The 24,007-nt window shown below is 36.1% G+C and overlaps 1 non-coding gene across 1 annotated transcript; it reads left to right on the top strand.

The window, feature by feature from the left end:
* The first annotated feature begins 18,576 nt into the window (after positions 1–18,576).
* Positions 18,577–18,683, top strand: LOC123849076 (U6 spliceosomal RNA). The gene has a single exon (XR_006791921.1). It is a non-coding gene; the product is annotated as a U6 spliceosomal RNA (small nuclear RNA).
* The last annotated feature ends 5,324 nt before the right edge of the window (positions 18,684–24,007 follow it).

Raw genomic sequence — 24,007 nt, 5'->3', positions numbered from 1 at the left:
TGCCAGATGGATAAATAAGTGGAAAGAAGAAAAACTGGCAGACCATAAATGATAACTATGTTCAGGAGATGGAATGTTGCCCCAGAATTAAGGATTAGTAGATAGTACACATAACATTTTGGAGGCATGATCTCTTGAGATATGTACCATAGGAGAAATGACATCAGCTAAAACTTGAGAGTAGGCACTAAAGCACATGGGATAACTTAAGGTTAAAAAGGAAATCCTCATAAAAGGAAAGCTGTGTAAGAATCTCTCTTAAGAAAACATCTCCCACCATACAAGTCAATGGTACCCAAGGACTTTCTTAAAAAAAAAAAAAAAAAGAATTCATAACTACCACTGTTTTAGAAACACAACATAAACACAAGAGCACTGGGTTTGTTCTAATGAGTACTAGACAATTGAGTTAAGTGGATACCAGTGGAAAAACTGAGACTGAGGGCCCAAATCCTAATGTAGCAACTTGTAGTGGTTCTAAGTAAGAGTAAACATAACTTGCTAAAAGAAGTCAAGAAATGCAAGAGGTTTCTCAAAGACAATATTTAACATCATGAATGGTTTTCAATCTAAAGAAAATGCCAGTCAACAGCTAGCCACTCTATTCCAATTTTTTAATGGATCAGAGAATAGATAAGGAAATGAGTAATTTTTTTAGAAATTTTGGGAAGAAATTAATAGGCTCAGTATCACCCTACTAACTCTGAAAAATAAAATAAATTCATGGAATAAAAAACTTTCTTATTTCTGCATATACTATTTCCAAACTGCTAGATTTAAGGAAGTCTTCCTAACAAACCAAATGCCCAGTTTAAAAAAAAAAACAAAACGAAACAAAAAGTATGCTATCACTTCTTTACACTAGAAAGTTAGTTCCTTAAATGTAGAGGTTCTTTTTCACCTCTGCATTCCCAAGTAGCTGGGACAGTATCTGACAGAGTTGGCACTTGATTAATGTTTATTAAATGAACAATTAAATCCTTTTTGATAGAGGCAATGATTTTATGTCATCTAGAAAGATAGGCTGATAATTATACCCATTTAGTTTCCTAAAGCATTTTCATAAACACAGTTTAGTTTTCACTAAAGTATGACATGTCACCCAAAATCCATATTTAATACAGGACTTTATTTATGAGCATCTAGTAAGAACTACCTTGTATCAAGCAGTCTTGTGGGTTCTAGGAAATTAGAAATGAAAGACTTCAATGGGATTTAGGTAGTTGCTGCTTCCAGAGCTCCCATTCTAATGTAGACGACAATAAGAAGACAAAGAAGGAAGAGGAAAAGAAGAAAAAGGAGAAATATGTACTATTCCAAGCACTGTTCTCAATGTGTTAAATCATTTAATCATTGAAATCATCTCATGAGATAAATTACCATAATTCTATTGTACAAATGGACAGACTGAGGGACAGAGAGCTTAAGCAACTTGCCCAAGACTTGGTAACAGTAAAATTAAATCCAGTGGTTTCTACCTCCAGAGGCCAGGTGCTTTTAACCATTCTGCTCTACTGCTTCTCAAACCCGTGAACAAATAATTATGAAAGAGTATGGTACATGCAATGGGCAAGGCATTGGATGCTTAAAAGCATAAAAAAGTACCCTAACCTGTATTTACCCCAAAGATACAAATGTAGGGATCCGAAGGGGTATGTGCACCCCGATGTTTATAGCAGCAATGTCCACAATAGCCAAACTGTGGAAAGAGCCAAGATGTCCATCGACAGATGAATGGATAAAGAGGTGGTATATATACAATGGAATATTATGCAGCCATCAAAAGGAATGAGATCTTGCCATTTGCAATGACATGGATGGAACTGGAGGGTGTTATGCTGAGCGAAATAAGTCAATCAGAGAAAGACATGTATCATATGACCTCACTGATATGAGGAATTCTTAATCGCAGGAAACAAACTGAGGGTTGCTGGAGTGGTGGGGGGTGGGAGGGATGGGGTGGCTGGGTGATAGACCTTGGGGAGGGTATGTGCTATGGTGAGCGCTGTGAATTGTGCAAGACTGTTGAATCTCAGATCTGTACCTCTGAAACAAATAATGCAATATATGTTAAGAAAAAAAAAAGAAGATACGGGAGGGGAAGAATGAAGGGGGGGGAAATTGGAGGCGTAGACGAACCATGAGAGACGATGGACTCTGAGAAACAAACTGAGGGTTCTAGAGGGGAGGGGGTGGAAGGATGGGTTAGCCTGGTGATGGGTATTAAAGAGGGCACGTTCTGCATGGAGCACTGGGTGTTATGCACAAATAATGAATCATGGAACACTACATCTAAAACTAATGATGTAATGTATGAGGATTAAAACAAAAAAATTTAAAAAAAAAAGAAATCAGTTAAGATTATATTGCAGCCCAGAAAAGAAGATGCAGAAAAGGGCATAGTCATCTTGAGTTGTTAGCTGTATTTTAAGCTGTGTATAGGCAGGGGAAAGCATATGGCTTGGCAGAGAAGAGCTAGTGAAGTGTTTTGAGCTCAACTGATATTCTAGAGGACACACAAGAGCGTATTAGAAAACCAAGAAAAAAACATTTAAAAAAATTAAACATAGACTCAGGGATCTGTGGGAAAATATCAAGCAGATTAATGTGCATATGATTTTACTTTCAGAAGGAGGAAATAGAACAAAATAAATAATGGATCATGAAATTGATTGATATGGATGGGCTAAAGTCCATTATCTTGCTATTTCTTTTCCATTTGCTCCATCTGTTCTTTGTTTCTTTTCTCTTCTTTTCCTGTTTTCTTTTGGATTAAGAAAGTTTAGTTTTTTATTCCATTTTATCTCCTCTCTTGTTCTTTTAGTTTTACTTCTTTGTTATTTAGTTGGTTGCTCTAGAAATTACAGTATTAATTTTTAACTTATCACAACCATATGCCTTTTCCTGTAAAGTGAAAGAAAATTTTAATGATAAACTTCCATTTACCCCAATTAAAAATGGTCAAAATGTTTATACAGACACTTCACGGAAGAAGTTATATCAACAGAGAATAGGCACATTAAAATATGCTCAACAGTATTAGTCACCAGGGAAATGCGAAGTAAAAGCACAATGAGACATCACTACATACCCACTAGAATGGGGAAAAAATTAAAGATTTTCAGTGCCAAATGTTGACCAGGATGTGGAACTCCCAGAATTCTAATACACTGTTGGTGGGAATATAAAATGGACAATAATTTTGAAAAACTGTTTAGCAATTTCTTGTAAAGTTAAACATATTCCCACCCTATGACCCAGTAATTCCACTTCTAAGTATTTTACCAGTAGAAAAAAATATACATCCACAAAAAGATCTGTGTAACCTTGTTCTTAGCAGTTTCATTCATGATGGTACAAACCTTAAATATTCTGTATCTTGATAACAGTGTGGTTACCAGGGAGTATGCATTTGTCAAATTCATTGAACTTACAATGTGCATTTCAATGAAAATAAACTCCTATCTTATTTTTAAAATAAAAAAAATGAGCTGACAATAAATAGCTTTAAAAGATCAGCATATTTATTACTCCCACTTAGAAGTAAGTGAACCATGCTAAACTAAGGAACAAGTGTTTATTAAATGCCTATGATTATATCATTTTTTGATTTAGAGATTCTTTACCTATCCCAGAGTTCAACTACATTTATTTTTTCTGGTCCCAATCACTGAGTGCTGTCTTTGTTCTAAATTATATGAATGAATCCAAACATAATCAAAACTCTCAAGTCAGGGACCCCTGGGTGGCTCAGTCGTTAAGCGTCTGCCTTCAGCTCAGGTCATGATCCCAGGGTCCTGGGATCGAGCCCCGCATCGGGCTCCCTGCTCCGCTGGAAGCCTGCTTCTCCCTCTCCCATTCCCCTGCTTGTATTCCCTCTCTCGCTGTGTCTCTCTCTGTCAAATAAATAAATAAAATCTTTAAAAAAAAAAAAAAACAATTCTCAAGTCAATTTGTAACCACATCAACAAACTACATGCATGAGAATCCATATCTCAGCATCACATGAAGATAAACTAGAAAAGTGACTTTCACAACCCACGACAGGTAAAAATCCTACTCAATCCTGAACCCTTCCAACATTAGGAAATGAAGTGTCCCTTTGCCATAGGTTATTTAATTTGCAGTGGGAAAAAATAAAATCATGACAGCAATCTTCATAGTGTTTCACACCCGAGCAATGATAACAATAACCGTGATGCGCACAAGATAATGTGTCACTTTCCATAATATTCTCTAATTACAAAACCCTGTGTAAGGCAAGAGGCATGAATATTCTCCACTGCTACTCCTGCCAATTTTCCCAGCATTATCAGGGCTCAGGAATTCTGTTGTGAGCATCTTGGTGAATGTGATTAGCAAGAGCAATAATATATATAATCTTTCTATCCTAGTGGTGCAATCATGATCAGAAGCAGTGGTTTCCTTTCCAAGAGTGAGATTTTCCTGCCTTGGATATCTTGCTAGACTAATTTTTTATCCTGAATGCTGATATTTGTACCACATCTTTAACATAAAGTAATGACAAAGAATGTCTTTTTTTTCAATAAGCAGAGAAATAACAAATAGGATCTACCACAACTTTCAAAATCCTTAACTTATCTGTGTTGTAGAAAGCAGTCCAGAACCTCCTCCTCTCTCGTCTTGTTGCAATACAATAATTGATTCTACTCAGGAAATGCTTTGTAGCTAATGTATACAAAACAAAAATACTCTCTGCAGTCATAAACCCTATGTCTTTAAAAATAATTTTAAAAGCCTCCAAAAAGTTAATATTAATAAGAAATATTGCACATTCTAAAAAGGTGCCTAATGAAGTGGAATGTCACCTAAAAAGACCAGCAACTGCCAACAAAAGATTTCCAAGATGGTTGTTCTCTGTGGTCAGTTTACTGAAGGCATAAACTGTGCAGAATACTTGCATTTGTGACCACAAATGAGAATAAACAGGTTCTCAGAATCATACCAGAGTAACAAAGATCTCAGATACTAAAATGACAATTTGGCCAAATCAGAATCTTCTTCCCCACAACCAAGCTAATAACAATACAAATTATCATAAATTTGTCTACCAAAGATAGATTCAGAGCAAGGGGAGTTAGTGGAGAAGATCCAGCTCTGAAGTGAAGGATAGATTTACCACCATTATTTCTTCATGAATTCATTCAGTAAATTTAGTGGGTGCCTACTATGGGCCAGTAAACAAAAAATGTACAGTTCCTGCTCTAGGGAACCTTATCATAAGAGACACATACCTACTTGGCCAAGCCACTGAATACTGCTCAGATGGGCACTGTTAACATGCGCTCCTTTAATGGTCCTACCTCAGTGCATGCTGATCATAAAATCACTGAGGAGGTTTCCTCTCCGCAGTTACAATTTCATTCCCCTACTTTCTCCTATAAATGACTCTGTCCACTTCATCTTTATTGGTGTTTTAGTTGTTCCTTTACTCGGTTACATATTTGCTCTTATAGTCACATTTATTATATTTGGACTTGATCAGCTTAACTCTCAGAAGACAAGCTAAATTTTCTAAGTTCTTGGAAGATAATTCATTAGGTCCCCCATATCCTGGCACCAAAAACTATATATGAAACATGGTCATATGTTTTGTAAAACATGAAAAAGGGTCAGTTTTCCACACTATATATATTAACCATATATTTGTATCTTATTTTGTCATTATCTTTACCAACTTTGACAAACATTAGACTACAGATTCCTTTATACATATATAAAGGCAGATTTCTCTTTTCAGGCATTAAACTATACACCACCTGACATAGTTCAGTTACAAAAGAATCTTCATTCTTGGACGATAGCTTCATTCTGATTCCTCTCCTTGCTTGCTTGTGAGGTCGCAGCAGGAAGCTGAGTATCACTGAATCTGAAAACAGCTTCCATGTTAAGGGACCTGTAGCATGCATGGAGAGTCTTGAAATCATCTCTTCTTGAATAATATTACTTGGTTATGGTTGGAAACTTTCATGCGCTACTTCCGAAAGAGTGTTCATATGGGCAGGCATTTACATTGCACAACCTAATCACTACCGCTGGTTTGACGGCTCGGCAGACAGAGGTAATACACCTACAATCACAGCCTGATTGCACCACCCTTCATTGCCTTCACAGCAGCGCTCTGCACCAATTCATCATTTCCCTTTCAAAAGAGGGTCTTTGCTGCTTTGTTTTGATAGGATCTTAAAAGTCTGGCTATTTTCCAACAGATTAGGAGTGGAGATTTGAATTATCCTTTTGATAATAAATGACAGGACCAGTCTTACAAATATGAAAGAGTCTTTCTGCTGGAAAGAACTGTGTTTCCTCTCCATATTTGAAAAATTAATGTTCCTTTCTCCAAATCTCATTCTTCAGCTATACATTAAAGGAAAAGACACTGGAAAGTAAGATTAAGAAAGTTGTTTTCATTTGTGATCAGATACCTTAGGGATTTCTTAGGGTCTTTCTAGGAATAGGAAAGGGAGGATTTGGAGGAGTGGGGAGTGGGGGGAGAGGAGAAATTAATGGATTTCACTGGGGTTGGCCCCAGCCTCCAATTTCAACCAGGGCAGCTTTGACTCCAGGGGCATATTTATCTTGAAATGATGAGGCTAAGCTTCAAAGACCCTCATTTGCAAAGACCCCTAGCAATGTGTTCACATGGTCATATGTTTTGTAAAACATGAAAAAGTAGAAAAAAAATGACCATAGTTAATTAAGGCCTCTGTCTCTTTCCATTCTCAGTTCCCCTGGTGTTAAGTGGCAGGTAAGGAGTTATTAGTTAAGGAGTTATATAAAGTTAAGGAGAAACTTGGGGAAAGATTTTGTTTAGGAGTAGCAGGATATCTGTCTAAGCTTTAAGTTACCCGTGTGTGTGATTAAGTTATTGCTAGCTATCCCAGTGCAGGGATAACTTCCAGGAATGCTCCCATCACTCAACAGTGCCAAGTAACCTAGCATCATAACCCAAAGGTGTAAGGCCAAAGATGCTATCGTGATATGAATATGTCCTATGGAAAGCACCAGAGTTTGAAATGTACAAAGCCAGAAATTACTTTGTAGAAAATTTCTTCCATCAACAGCCATGTAAAAACTTAGAAAATTTAGCTTGTCTTCTGAGAATTAAGCTGATCAAGTCCAAATATAAATAATGTGTGTGTAAGAGCAAATATGTAACTGAGTAAAGGAACAACTAAAACCTACCTATGCTTAGTCTAGAGCACAAACTCTACATTGTAGAGAGGGGCAGAGAGGGAGAGAGACAATCAATCAATCAGTCTATCTATAGATATAAAATCAGATAGGGACACTTTTTTTTTTATGTTCAGTTAGCCACTGTATAGTACATCATTAGTTTTTGATAGTGGTCAACCATTCATTAGTTACGTATAACACCAAAATAAAACAAGGATGAATAGGAGGTTTGAACTTTTTAAGTAGGATGATGTGAAAAATAAAGTACAATTTGCTCCGCAGTTTTGTAACAATGATATGGAGTATGCCAAGCATCAACATTTATTAAGTACAATGGGCTAGGCACTACTTAGACACAGCTGTGAACCATGTATGAATGATCCTTGTTCTAATGGAGCTTCCAGAATAGAGGGTTATACAGCCAGGAAACAAGCAATTGTAATCAGGCTTGTCATGTACTATGGTGGCAGGCAGTTTAAGGAACCACTTACTTGACTTAAAGGATAATGAGACTCTTCCTCACACAAAAACTTCTATGCCAAAATCTAAAGGACATGTAGGAGTTATCAAAAATGAGGTGAAAGGGGCGCCTGGGTGGTTCAGTTGGTTGGGCGACTGCCTTCAGCTCAGGTCATGATCCTGGAGTCCCGGGATCGAGTCCCGCATCAGGCTCCCTGCTCGGCAGGGAGCCTGCTTCTCCCTCTGACCTTTCCCCCTCTCATGTGCTCTCTGTCTCTCTCATTCTCTCTGTCTCAAATAAATAAATAAAATCTTTAAAAAAAAAAATGAGGTGAAAGGGAGGAAGGAGACTGCTTCAAGTATAATGAACAAGATGCAAATGGCCAGAGGCTGGAGAGAATATGTCCTAGGCAGAGAACTGAAAATGGCTTAGTAAAAAGTATCAGACAAAAAAATGAGATTAAAGAGAAAAGCAGGCTCCATTCAGATCAAAGCTTCATAAGGGAAAGGATTTGGGACTTCGGAAGTTTTCAGCAGGAACAGACAAGGATATAATCATAAGAATCATTTATTGTATTGTTATTATTTCAGTATAGTTGGCATACAATGTTATATTAGTTTCAGGTGCCCAACATAGTGATTCAACAATTCTATTTGTTACAACAGTGTTCATTCACCACCATAAGTGTAGTTACCATCTGTTACCATACATTATTACAATATTATTGACTATTACCCTACACTGTACTTTTAATCTCCATGACTTATTTATTTTATAAATGGAAGCTTGTACCTCTTAACCCCCTTCATCTATTCTGCACATTCCCCACTAACATCCCCTCTGGCAACTGCTAGTTTGTTCTCTGTGTTTATGAGTCTGTTTCTGCTTTTGCTTATTTGTTTGTTCATTTGTTTTGTTTTTTAGATTCCACCTCTAAGCTAAATTATATGGAATTTGTCTTTCTCTGACTTATTTTACTTAGCATAATACCCTTTATGTCTATCTGTGTTGTCACAAATACCAAGATACTATTCTTTTTTATGGTTGAGTATTTTCCACTATATACATATATACCACTGTAAATATATATAATATATATATTTATATTATATATAAATATTAATAATATTATAAATTTACAATATATATTATATATATTTGGATAAATACCTAGTAGTGGCATTATGGGATCATATGGTATTTCTATTTTTAATACAAGGATAAGAATATATAAGAATTATATTTTTAAAGAAATTCCCCTGGCTTTCATGTGGAAGAAAGAGTAGAAGAATGCAATGCCAGAGGGAAAGAAATCAGCAAGATTATTGTCATAATCTAGCAGGAAAAAAATAATGATGGCCGAAAGTTGGGAAGCGACAAGTAAGATTCATAGGAGTGATAAATTTGACAGATATTTAGGGAATAGAAATCAATGGTGACTGCTTAAAGTGAGAAGGTAAATCAAGAGTAATAAAAGACAATGTCCAGATTCTGGCTTGAGTAACTGTTTGGTCTCTGTTATGGCCTGAACTATTTAGCCCCCAAAATTCATATACTGAAGTTCTAACTCCCAGTACCTCAGAATGTGCTAGCTATATTTGAAGATAGGGCCTTAATGGAGGCAAGTAAGTTAAAAGGAGGTCATTAGTGTGGGCTCTAATCTCCTATGGGTGTCCTTCTAAGGAGAGGAGATAAGGACACAGACACACAGAGAGGAAAGACCATGTAAAGACAAAGGAAGAAGATGACCACTTACAAGCCAATGAGTGAAGCTTCAGAAAAGCCAACCCTACTGACCCCTTGATCTTGGACGTCTAGCCTCCAGAACTGTGAGAAAATGAATGTCTGTTGCTTAATGCACCCAGTCCATGGTGCTTTGTTACGGGAAGCCCTAGCAAACCTACAGTACCCTTCATTGAGAAAGGGAATACACAGAGGAGAAGCAAGTTTGGGGTGGAGGAGATGATGGGATCTTTTTGGAGAAATTGGTTTTTAAGTATCTGCAAGACATCAGGGTGAATTTGTATACAAGGAAGTTGGAGCCCCTGCAGAGGCAAAATTGGAACAATGATGGCATACCTCCATCATGTAGAATACTCTTGATTTCCATGAAAAACAGCTTCTCGTGAAGACTAGTTCACAAGATTCCAAACCACCCAAAAAAATAAAACGCTTTTAAAGGTCATTTAAAGCAATTAAGAAATGTACACCCCAAAACTGAATGTAGTAATCTGTAAAAGATAGGAATAGAAGCCATGAGGCAAAAACAGGGAGTAAAAAAAAAAAAAAGCAATAAATCTGGAAAAAACTTTCATGCTAGAAGTGAAAATTAGAGTCATTGAAATAAATTCTTCAAGGATAGGTTGAAGAGTTGACCAGATACAGCTGGAAAAAGAAAATCTGTAAATCAGAAGTGCTTTAAAGTAGTTACCCAGAATACAAAACAGAGGGACAAGCAGATGAGAAATATAAGAGACTATCTGAGTGACATGGATGATAGAATCAGTAGTTCTAAGATATGTATAATAAGAATCCCAATAGAGAGAATATAAATAATGGCAAAAAATATATTTAAAGAAACAACTGAATTTTTTTCTGAATTAAAGAAAGACAGGAACCATTCTCAGACTGAAGGAGCACAAGCCCCAAGTAGGATAAACATAGACCTACATCTAGTGAAACGTAGAACATCAGATATAAAGAGTATATCTTATAAAACATATAAAGAAAATACAAATTATCTACAAAGGAACAACTATATTGACAGCAAATCATAAGTTATATCTGCCAGAAGACAATTTCAAAGTGCTGAGGAAAAATAACTATTAACCTATATTCAGCTAACCCATCATTGACAGGTAAGAGTGAAATTAAAATACTCTCCTGCACAAAAAGTCTGAAATATTTGCCACTTTGCTGAAATAACTAAGTATGTAATGCAATAATAAGAAAATTGAACCAAGGGGGTGCCTGGGTGGCTCAGTCGGTTAAGCCTTTGCCTTCAGCTCATGTCACGATCTCAGGGTCCTGGGATCGAGCCCCACAACAGGCTCTCTGCTCAGTGGGGAGTCTGCTTCTCCCTCTCACTCTCCCTCTGTGCTCACTCTTTCAAATAAATAAATAAAATCTTTTTAAAAATATAGAGAGAGATTCTCTCTCTCCCTCTCCCTCTGCCCCTCTGCCCACTTGTGCATTCTCTCTCTCTCTCAAATAAATCTTAAAAAAAAAAAGAAAGAAAGAAAGAAAAGAAAAAGAAAATTGAACCAAGAAGAAAGGCTTGGGACACAAGAACCAAGAGTAAACAAAGAAACTGCTAAATATGGGGTGTCTGATTGGCTCAGTCAGTTAAGCATCTGCCTTCAGCTCAGGTCATGATCTCAGGGTCCTGGGATCAAGCCCTGCATTGGGCTCCCTGCTCAGCGTGGATCCTGCTTCTCCCTCTCCCTCTGTGCACTCTCATTGTCTCTCTCACTCTCAATTTCTCTCAAATAAATAAATAAAATCTTTTTTTAAAACTGCTAAATATGATGGAAATTTAAATAAATATTAACTGTTAAAATACTACTAATAATCACTGATTATAGGGGATCAGAAAACAGGATCCAGCTAAAATCTGCCACAATGATAGCACTGAAGTTGAAAGACGGAAGGTCAGAGTTAAAGCATTTAACTTCCTTACACTGGGAGAAGGGTAGAGCTCTTGGTCCACTTTCTCACTTGTTAAATGCACATGTTATAAAGTAAGAATAATCACTAACATAAGAGAAATTGAATGCATGAATTTCCAACCAATAAATCAGCAAGAAAAGCTTCATCTGTGGCAGATGCAGGCAGCATCTCCCCTGGGTTCTACAACTAACTTGGTGAAGTCCCCCCTGACATTCTCCATTGTATGGCTCCAAGCAGCAGCCCTAACCACTGCATCCAATTTACAACCTCAAATCTTAATTTCAACGCTTTTTGAAAACCTAAACAAAAACAGGCAAAAGGAAAAAGAGGGAAAAAATCTTCTTAACCATCTATTTCTCTTCCCTAATGACCACTCTAAAATAACCAATAACAAATGGCAAATAGTCAAAAGATGGGTAGCATAGATTAAATGAAAATGAAACAGAAGAACAAGAACATTCCCCAAGGTGAGTAATACCTTATTGATCAAGAACTGATTGTACTGTTTATTTTCATTGTTTGACAGTCACAGTAGGCATTGCTGTCTTAATTTCATGAATGACTCAACTGAGGTAAAACAAGATCACACAGTTTTCCTGCAATAGAACCAGAAACTTCATAATCTCTAAATCAGACTCATAATCTCTAAATTTATAATCTAGCTTTCTATCTTGAGCATAGCTTCAGTTATAAGATCTAAAAACAGTGATTCATTCTTTCATTGCTCTGAATTTTTAAATTCAAACACTTCTTCTATTTCAAGTATTGGATTATGTTCTAGGATTCCAAAATTTTTTGGTAAATGCTATTTTTGCTGCTAGGTTATCCAGCTTCAGCTTTTTACATGAAGAAGTCTTAGAGTTAATTTAGCAAAAACCTTACATATTCTAAAGAAAACAAACCAAGCTGATCTTTGACTTACTCTTTCATTCTTCAATTCTTTCTATAAATTGTGACCCCAAATTGGCTATGTAATTACTGGGAAGCATAAGGAATTCTCAACACACCATTTTATTTTTTTCTTATACTCCTGAGAGGTACAAAAGGAAAACTTAAAACTAGCTAAAACCAGTGTCCTAAAGACTTACCAAAACCTTCTACCACATTACAAAACAAATGACATTATTCTGACATCTTTACAAATGGCCAAACACAGCTCTCTAGCAGAACTCACTTAATCAAGGGCAGACATGTAATCACATTAAAAAATGAAAGAACCATTCCCTTACAACTTTCACCTTAAGAGTCAAAATTATTCTTTGTCATTTGATATATGAATCAATATGGATAGGACTTTGGTCAAACATTAAGACATTTACGAGACAGCCTCAAAAACTCGTCTAAAGAACTTTGATAACATATTATAATATATTTTAATTGCCTGCTTTCTTGTTTGTATCCCTTAAGTTCCAAATTTCTCACCATTATATCACAAAGACTTAACACAATGTCTAGCATATAGATGTTCAACAAATTAATTGCATGTGTAAGACACAGTCTAGTAATGGTTTATAATTTAGTGAGGAGTTTCACTTCTGCATTTATTTATGAGCTTAAAACTCTGATTATAAACTGTTGTAATTCAACAAGCCTTTGAAGGAAAAACAGAAATAACCAAACATTAAATAGACATGTTTTAATGTACTGAAAAATAACCAAAAAATGGGACTGAAATTTGGCAAATATGAAGTGCTATTCCTATTAAAGGCAATTGAATATTCCATTCAGCTAGAAATAATAAAAAATACAATATTTAAATGAAGTATCTGCTGAAATAAAAGAGAACACAATAGCTGCTGAGGTAGATGTCCATGAAGAAGCTTCAAAGTATTTTTCATTTTTTTTCTTAAACCCTTAAGTTGGTTTGGTTTGATGTTTCAACCCAAATACACTAAATTATATTTAAATGGTTTAAATCTCTTCAATGATCAATATTTTTCCTAATACTTTATAATTCACAAGTCATTTTATATGTCATGTAAGTTGAAGAAAATGACACAAAGCCTAAAATTCAAACTGTGAAATGGATAATGTCTTTTTTCCCCAAAATTTGAAGCAAATCAATGTCAGTACATATTGCATTCTTCATTTATAAGTTTTTCTGGCCCTTTAGATTCAAAATTCATAATCTACTTCTCTTGAAATAGGAATAAATTCCTTATAATTCCAGAAAGTCAGAAGAGAAACCTATTATATGACTGGTTTTCTTTCTATTAAATTACGTAACTGTTTTGAGCATATTTAATTATACAACAAATTCCTAGCAAATAAAGTTGGGGGAAAAAAAGAATGATTAAGTCTAGAAATTTCAGCTTCCATAACAGAATAGAGATCCTAGAAATAGATCCACAACTATATGGCCAACTAATCTTTGACAAAGCAGGAAAGAATATCTAAAGGAAAAAAGACAGTCTCTTCAACAAATGGTGTTGGGAAAACTGGACAGCAATATGCAGAAGAATGAAACTGGATCACTTTCTTACACCATACATAAAAATATTCAAAATGGATGAAAGACCTAAATGTGAGATAGGAAACCATCAAAATCCTAGGAGAAGACAGGCAGCAACCTCTTTGACCTTGGCCACAATAACTTCTTACTAGACACATCACCAGAGGCAAGAGAAACAAAAGCCAAAATGACTATTGTGACTTCATCAAGACAAAAAACTTCTGCACAGCAAAGGACACATCCACAAAACTAAAAGGCAGCCTATGGAATGGGAGAAGATATTTGCAAATGACATACCTAATAAAGGGTTAGTATCCAAAATCTATAAAGAACTTACCAAACTCAACATTCAAAAAACAAATAATCCAGTCAAGAAATGGGCAGAAGACATGAACAGACATTTTTCCAAAGAAGACATCCAGATAACAGACACATGAAAAGATGCTCAACATCACTCATCATCAGGGAAATACAAATCAAAACCACAATGAGATACCACCTCACACCAGTCAGAATGGCTAAAATTAACAAGTCAGGAAACAACAGATGTTGGCGAGGATGTGGAGAAAGGGGAACCCTCCTACACTGTTGGTGGGAATGGAAACTGGTGCAGCCACTCTGGGAAACAGTATGGAGGTTCCTCCAAAAGTTAAAAATAGAACTACGCTATGACCCAGCAATTGCACTACTAGCTATTTACCCGAAGGATACAAAAATAGTGATTTGAAGGGGCACATTCACCCCAATGTTTATAGCAGCAATGTCCACAATAACCAAACTATGGAAAGAACCCAGATATCCATCAATGGACGAATGGATAAAGATGTGGATCTATACATAAAATGGAGTATTACTCAGCCATCAAAAAGAATGAAATCTCGCTATTCGCAGCTACATGGATGGAGCTAAAGGGTATTATGCTAAGCAAAATAAGTCAGTCAGAGAAAGACAAATACCATAGTATTTCACTCATATGTGGAATTTAAGAAACAAAACAGATGTACATGGGGGGAAAGAAAAAAAAAGAGAGGGGGACAAACCTTAAGAGACTCTTAAAAACAGAGAACAAACTGAGGGTTGATGGAAGGAAGTGGGTGGGGGGTTGGCTACATGGATGGTGGGTATTAAGGAGGGCAGCTGTTATGATGAGCATGGGGTGTTGTACATAAGTGATGAACCACTGAATTCTACTCCTGAAACCAATATTGCACTGTATGTTAACTAACTAGAATTTAAATAAAAATTTGAAAAGAAAAATAAATAAATAAATAAGTAAATAATCATGATGGAATTTAAAAAAAGTTTCAGCTTTCATAAAAAAACAAAATAGCAGTAAATCTGATTAAGTTTTACCTAAGGTTTCTCACTGAGGTTTTACCTGAGAAGGTTACATTTGTAAAAGATTTAAAGAAAACCTAAATACCAAAATACTTATTCATAACTCAATTACATTCTCATGATAATAACTTTAATCAAAAGTATATGTGAAATTATTAAAGAAAAACTGTCAAAGATATAATTATAAATTTTTCAAATAAATAATATACTCAATCATAAAATGTGTGCCTCAGAATTGGTGGTGACTAGATTTATTCTATTACATTATACAAGGCTCATCTCCATTGTACTTTAAAATGTGAAGAATACTATGATTCATTAAATAATTATTTTCTCTTATAATCAAAAAATACACAGTAGAGATTAAACTAGAAGGTAGGGACCTTACCTTTGCTTTTCTTCAAAATATTATAAAAGTATGTGGAATTTAAGAAACAAAACAGAGGATCATAGAGGAAGAGAGGAAAAAATAAAACAAGACAAAACCAGAGAGGGAGACAAACCATAAGAGACTCTTAAATCTAGGAAACAAACTGAGGGTTGCTGGAGGGGAGGGGAGTGGAGGGATGGGGTAACTGGGTGATGGACATTAAGGAGGGCACGTGATGTAATGAGCACTGGGTAATTATATAAGACTGATGAATCACAGACCTGTACCTCTGAAACCAATAATACATTATATGTTAATTAATTGAATTTAAATTTAAAAATGTTTAACAAAATAAAATTACATTAAAATGTAAAATATTTTACTAATTAAAAAGTAATAAAATTTAAAAATTAAAAAAAGTCATTCAACGGTACCTGTATGTTCCATAGTGTGTTCTGGAACATAAACAGCCTAAAGGAATCTCATGCAAACACAACTCTTATGGTTTATATGTTTATTGATATATGTGTGTGTCTGTGTGTGTATCTGTGTGTGTGTCTATCTGGACATTCCTGCAGTGGATCTGATCTTTTACAATAAACTTAGAGAAAAAAGTGACAAATGTAAGCAAACATTAATTATAACTAAAGGGCATGATAAAAATCAGAATTTTCCTTTAAAAACTAAAAATTACTCAGTAAATGATGTTGGAAAAATTAATCCACATGTAAAAAAAAAAAAAAAGGAACACTGACCTTACACCATATACAAAAATTGGCTCAAAATTAATTAAAGAAATAAAAGTAGGAATTGAAATTATAAAACTCTGAGAAGAAAACAAAGGGGAAAGCTTCATAGTATTGGATTTGACGATGATTTATTGGAGATCACACCAAAAGCACAGGCAACAAAAGAAAAAATAAGTAAATGGATTTCATCAAAATTATAAGCTTTTGTGCATCAAGGATCCTATTAACAGAGTGAAAAGACAGCCCACAGAAATAAGAAAATATGTGCAAATCGGGTATTTGATAAGGGATTAACATCCAGAATATATGAAGAATTCCTACAACTCAAAAACAAAAAACAAACAGCGCAATTCAAAAATGGGCAAAGGACTTAAATAAACAGACATTTCTCCAAAGAAGACAAGTAGGCAATAAGCACATGAAAAACTGTTCAACAGCACTTCAACAGTTTTGCAAAACAAAACCAAAATGAGATACAACTTTACACACATTAGGATAGCTATTATAAAAAAAAAAAAAAAAAAAAAAAAACAGAAAATAACAAGTGTTGGCAAGGATGTGCAGAAATTGGAAGCTTGTGCATTGCTGATGAGAATGTAAAATGGTGTAGCCGCTGTGGAAAATGATATGATCATTACTCAAAAAAAAAATAGAATTACCATGTAATACAGCAATTCACTTCTAGATATATACTCATAAGAACTGAAAGCAGGTTCAAATAAATATCTGTACACGCATATTCATAGCAGAATGGTTCACAATAACCAAAAGGTGAAAGCAACCCAAGTGTCCATCACTAGATGAATACATGCATAAAATGTGGTATATTCAGCCTTTAAAAGGAAGAAAATTCTGACACATGCTACAACATGGATGAACCTAGAAGACATCACGCTAAGTAAAATAAGCCAGTCATAAAAGAACAAATATTATATGATTACACTTACATGAGGTACCTAGAGTAGTCAGATTTATAGAAACAAATTAGAATGGTGATTGTAAGGTTGGGAGGTGGGGGGTAAAGGGGAAGCAGGGAGGGAGGAATGGGGAGTTAGTGTGAAATGGGTACAGAGTTTCAGTTGGGGAAGATGAAAAAGTTCTGGAAATGGATGGTGATAATTATTGCACAACAATGTGAATATACTTAATGCCATAGAATTGTACACTTAAACATGTACAGTTAAAATGGTAAATTTTATGTTATATTTAACCACAATTTTAATAATTAAAATTTTTTTACGCATAGCAAAATCATATCTGCAGCATTTTTAAATCATGGATTTTCGTTTTTGCTTTCATATCTGAGATCACTAGGGCTATGACAAGGGACAAATCTATTCCTCTATCCCCCTGCACATAAACTCTGCAAATTATGAAATAGTCCAATCTGAAAAACTGTTTAAAATAAATACCTGCAGTACCAGGATGTGTTCTCCCACAGGAAGTTTGCACTGTTTCTTAGAAGTTTTAAATCCCACACAGTATTGACCACCTCACTATATACATCCTGTTGTCATCTTTTCCCCCAAATGGAACAATTTCATCTGTATTGAGTGAAGAACATTCCTTCTAAGAAATTGCATTATCAGCACTTGCAGCCTCTCTCCTCACTTTGATGTTGTGCAGATTCAAATAGGCCTGGAACCTACAAAGCTAGGTGTAGTTTGCAGCAATAATCTCATCAACCTCGCTTTCACCATGCTTGGCCTTTAGTTAGTTCTTCCAACAAACTCCGAGCCGTCTTCTGAATGTACATGAAGCTAAAAAAACATTCAACTTTGATGCTGATTCTCTTGCTTCACAATCAAAAGCTTTTGGGGCATCTGGGTGGCCCAGTCAGCTTAGTGTCTGCCTTTGGCTCAGGTCATTATCCTGGAGTCCCAGGATCAAGCCCCGAATCAGGCTCCATGCTCACTGCTTCTCCCTCTGCCCTTCACCCAGCTCGTGCTCTCTCACTCCCGAAGTTTTCAATTCTGACAGGCACTCTTCCTACTATCCCTGGCATGGGCCCAACCCTTTTCACAAAGAATAGATGATCAATTCCTGATTGCTTCTCCTGTGAAATGATTCATCTTATATACTGTATTTACATGGAATGGTTACCTTTTATTTTTTATTTTTGTCACTTTTGATCTTTGCCATTTATCCCTCTTCTTAAAAGTACTCACACAGTCAATATGATAAACTTAAATGTCATTAAATGCCAGCCAGGTACAGGCATTTAAAATGAATAGGCTATATATAAAAGAGATTGCTGGAGTTTTATAGCAAAATCTTTAGGGACTTGGTTCACCTAAAAGGACACAAATTGAATAAAGAGAAAAATAAAAACACTGAGTTAATGCTCGCTTTGGCAGCACATATACTAAAATTGGAACGATACAGAGAAGATTAGCATGGACCCTGTGCAAGGATGACACGCAAATTCGTGAAGCGTTCCATATTAAAAACAAAACAAAACACTGAGTTGACAAAATAAAACAGTTTGTAGTCCAAGGGCCACCAGTTAATGACTAATACCTTACAGGAAACAGCAAAACACAGCCAAAACTAAAATGGCTATAGACCACCTACTAAAATTATTTGCTGCTGGTGAGCAGAATGCAAACTGTTTGCTCTAGAACATAACTCTGTTCATAACTATGGAAGTTCTAAACTGACTATAAATAAAAAATCACTGGAATAACATTATCACCACAGGGGGCTCCTGGGTGGCTCAGTTGGTTAAGCAACTACCTTCGGCTCAGGTCATGATCCTGGAGTCCGGGATCGAGTTCCACATCGGGCTCCCTGCTCAGTGGGGAATCTGCTTCTCCATCTGACCCTGCCCCCTCTCATGCTCTCTCTCTCATTCTCTCTCTCAAATAAATAAATAAAATCTTAAAAAAAAAAAAAAAACACATTATCACCACAGGGGAACAAGTTAAAAAAAAAAAACTTGGTAACTGTAGAAAGGTGGTAACAATGTCATAGATCAGCAATATTTTTTATATTTCTCAGCCTAATTTTATTCTAAACTGGATAATATATTTGTCTGGACACATGTATTTTCATGGCCTTTGACTTTTTTAATCAGACAGAGAAGAAAGCAAATATGACTCATTTAAGAGCTTGGAGTCCTTGGAGACTTACTTATATACAAGATGACATGGAAAATAAGGAATTTATATATTGCACTTGCAAGCATCCGCTAAGTTGAAATCCTTCACAATGCTGCAGGTTGACACTACAGAATCTACTTTCTAAATGGGGAATATAATTAAAGCTAGGTTAACACTTCCCTGTAGTTAAGAGGCACTCCATGCTGATCCACTAATAAGATGAAACCAATGAATTGATACAAAAAAAAAAAAAAGCTTTCCAGAGTGTGTTTAAATGCAAATGTGCCATCTGCCTTGCAGAGTTTGTTGAGCAATAGGGTGAATACACTGAGAAAACCTTGTTGAAAAAGATACATAAGGTGATCTTGTAAATAAGGAAGCAGTACAGCGAAAGTAGGTATCTGCCAGAAGGTCAGCTTTGGGATAGGGAGTTTGGTAAGGTAATGACTATATACTCTCAGTTCAATCTGCTGATGCTTGCTTTGTGGCTTTTATTTGTGTGTGTGCTTGGTTTTTTCCCTTTTTACATTTCAATAATATGTATGTTGTGTAAGATTTGTATAATGTCTGTTATCCACTCATAAATCCCAGATGATCAGTTTTTTCCTCTTTATGAAAATTTCCAGGCTCCCTAAACTGAGAGCCTGCAACACAATCGAAATTCAAGGAATATGCTTGAATTTACAAATAAATAAATGTTCAACAATCCAGGAACATGTGGAAATAGTAACGACTATCCCCAATTTTTTAAATGATTCCAATTTTTGAAAAAGGAAAAGAATTGCCAGTGTACTAATGAATATTCCACAAAACTGAGGGTCTAATTGTAAAGCATAATCTATTGTATATGCATTTCTACTATAATATCATTTACCCCACTTATATCAAAATTGCAAAAAATTAAGTGAGAATATGTCATAGATTTAATACTTCTAATTATTTTTTAATATCAGGATTATGACCTTAATTTAAAATATGCCCATTTGTCAGGTATAGATTGAACCCTATGAAAATGCAGGCTAGGGCACCTGGGTGGCTCAGTTGGTTAAGCGACTGCCTTCGGCTCAGGTCATGATCCTGGAGTCCCTGGATCGAGTCCCGCATCGGGCTCCCTGCTCGGCAGGGAGCCTGCTTCTCCCTCTGACCCTCCCCCCTCTCATGTGCTCTCTCTCTCTCATTCTCTCTGTCTCAAATAAATAAATAAAATCTTAAAAAAAAAAAGAAAGAAAGAAAATGCAGGCTATCCACACAGTATGATATCACAGTGATCTCAGAAAAGCCACATGGAGTCAGTAACCTGCGTATCTTCCACAACACCTGAAATTCCCATGTTGCCATCAACCCCTGGGTTTGTTTTGCTCCCGAGGGAACTTGTAAAATATGATAATACAAAATTGTAGCAAGGCTTGTGTACGCACCCTCTTTGATCAGAGCAGCTAGCTGCCATTTTGGATAGTGAAGAAAGCACCCTGGTGAGAAGGGCATGGGACAGGTGCAAGAACTGAAACTCTCCAGAGCTTGGGTATATCAGATGACCACGAGATAACATAGTGAGACAGGAGCCATGGACAAAGCTTAAAAACCTTACAATTTTGCCCCTCCTGCATACAGAAGGGTTACGATAGCATGCAACCTCCTCCTCCCACCACTAATAAGCACAGTTTTCAATTCAAGGTCGGCACTCAATACACACCTGTGGGTGTTTTATTAAAGGCTCTATATGTAAGAGACAAAATGAATCATTACATTTACCCACTTACACTGCAGTCTTAAAAACTCAAAGACCCTTGGGCACCTGGGTGGCTCAGTTGGTTAAGCAACTGCCTTCGGCTCAGGTCATGATCCTGGAGTCCCGGGATCGAGTCCCGCATCGGACTCCCTGCTCGGCGGGGAGTCTGCTTCTCCCTCTGACCCTCCCCCCTCTCATGTGCTCTCTGTCTCTCGCATTCTCTCTCAGATAAATAAATAAAAAATCTTTAAAAAAAAAAAAAAACTCAAAGACCCTTCATTCAAGTCCAAGGTGAGCAAAAAAATAGCCATGTTAATACAAGAAATTTAAAACCAAATTAACATCACCTTTAAGAATTCAGGTTTCTTACTTGTTTTGTTAGAAATGACCTTATACTCAGAAATGCTAATTTAGCAGTATACATACACACAATCCTGTGACACGTTTCTCTTTAACTTTGTGGGGAAAAAAACCCTAAATACTGATTCCTGGAACATAGGCGATAATCATTTGTTTTATGACGTAAGTGACCCTACTACCCCATATAGCAATTAAATATGGATCTTCTGCTGTTTTTCTGGCAGTGGTGACAAATTTGTACAAAGTTACACATACACTCTCAGCTGGACTCTCCTTTAGCCAACAGTCTATATTTACAATACCATCCAAGTAATTGAGGATAAGAGAAACAGTGTGTGATTATGTACCCTGGGGACAAAAAATCAATACCATTTATTTATTTACCAGTGTCGGTCAGCACTCAGAGAAGCTGTGGCTATTTGTGTGGCCCTCTTCAACTGCAATAGTTGAAGCAAATAATACTTTTTTTTTAAGATTTTATTTATTTGAGAGAGAGAGAGAGAACAAGCAGGGGGATGGAGAGGGAGAGGCAGACTCCCCACTGAGCAGAGAGCCCGACGTGGAGCTCGATTCCAGGACCCCGGGATCATGACCTGAGCCGAAGGCAGATGCTTAACTGACCGAGTCACCCAGGTGCCCTGAAACAAATAATACTTATATTAAAGATGGACAAGACTAAGAAGTGAAGTCTTCTAAACTTACCAAAAAAAGATTGAGATAATGAATTAATGACAAACTATGAAGGGTAATGCTATGTTATTTTTTAAGCCCCTTCTTCAACCCAAATGGGTTGTTTTTTATTAGAAGACACAAAACAGATTGTATTGTTAGATTTGTTTTAAGTACAGTTAGCTGTCATATTTATCTCCTTGTCAAGTAGACAAGTAAAAGGAACTTAGGCACAAATGACAGAGCCATCTATGTATCTTATTTGTCTATCTAGAAAGAAAGAGAGTTAATGCACATGATTCCTTTTCTTTGTGTAGGTATTTACCACAATGGAAAACAGCCAGGAATCTCTGACCATGGTCTATAATGCACTAGCAAACATTAAAAGTCAGGGCATGAAATCCTTAGCTAAAAGGTTCAGGTAATTTAATTACCAAAGATAAAAAGATTTTTTAAAAGATACCAAAGATAAAAATGAATCACTCAGGAACTTTAACATCATCTATCAATCCAATTCAAGCATGTGTTTCATCTTGCCCGTTTTACAAAATAACTTAGACCCTCTAAAGAAAAATATTTGAAAATACCTTTTCAACAAAACTGGTTTCAAAAAATACTATTTTTAGTTCCAAGAGAAGAAAAGGGTCATTCTATGGGAATGAGAGGAAGAAACTCTTGAGTCAAAGGCAGGGCTCCAGAATGCCTTCACACCTAGAGTATTATGTTTGCACATTCATTGAACATAGTTCAGATAGCACTCCTACTGAAGTAGATGTGAGCTGAGTGTGCCAGGGAAATGTCAGGCCTCCTGGCTTCAAATGGAGAACAAAATATCTCTAGTGATTCTCCTTTTCCCTAGAGGTCATCTGATTTGTGGATCATGAGAATCAACTATTCTAACCATCAGAAGCATCTCTAGGAACAGCAATATGCTTTTTGACGTCTAACATCCACATCATCAACATTCAAAGCTTATTATAGAATTAGTGTTCTGGGGGAACCTCGATGGCTCATCAGTTAAGCGTCTGCCTTAGCCTCGGGTCATGGTCCTGGAGTCCCGGGATCGAGCCCCGCATCGGGCTCCCTGCCCAGTGGGGAGTCTGCTTCTCCCTCTGACCCTCACCCCGCTCTCATGCTCTCTCTCTCTCTCAAATAAATAAAATCTTTAAAAAAAAAAAGAATTAATATTCTGTATTGAACAAGGCATACATGATCCTCTGCATCTACAAGACATTTTTACATAAGACATAGCGAGGGGAACAGAAACAATGCATAGAAAATAAATCACCTGTCTTTTCCAAAGGTAGATATTTTCTTTTGTGATCCTTTATTAATCTTTATAACCATTACTATCTGTGAGATGTTAATTTAATTCCAGGGTAGTATCAAGAAACAACCAGCGGACTGAGGGTCAAAGAATAGAGACCCCAAAATAGAAACACACAAATACAACCAATGGATTTTTTTTTTTTAATGTGAAAAAGAAATTCAATGGAGGACATATGCTATTTTAACAAATGCTGCTACAGCATCTGGATGTCCATGCATATGGACTATGGTTCCTTGGTATTCTCTTGTGTCTCTGACTTTATTGTTATGTAACATCATAACCTGGCATTTCCCCTTTTATTCATTTCTGATATTGGTGATTTGTGTTGCCCTTTTTTTGTCTTTGCCAGTCTTGCTACACGTGTACCAATTTTATTGAATTAACTTTTCTTTTCATTGATTTTCTCTATTGTTTTTCCATTTTTAATATCAGTTGTTTCTGCTCTTATTTTTTTTTTCTTTCTTCTTGCTTTGGGTTTATGTTGCTCTTATTTTCCAGGTTCTTGAGAGGAGACATTAAATTATTGATCCAGACTTTTCCCCTTTTCTAATATATGCTTTTAGTGCTATAAATTTCCTTTTTG

This window comes from Mirounga angustirostris, unplaced genomic scaffold (genome assembly GCF_029215605.1).
Source record: "Mirounga angustirostris isolate CCGP_5_RB_7025 unplaced genomic scaffold, mMirAng1.0.hap1 SCAF_2, whole genome shotgun sequence".
Classification (NCBI taxonomy): Eukaryota; Metazoa; Chordata; class Mammalia; order Carnivora; family Phocidae; genus Mirounga; species Mirounga angustirostris.
Note: the sequence above shows the minus strand (reverse complement) of the source record. Positions and strands in the feature narration are given on the sequence as shown.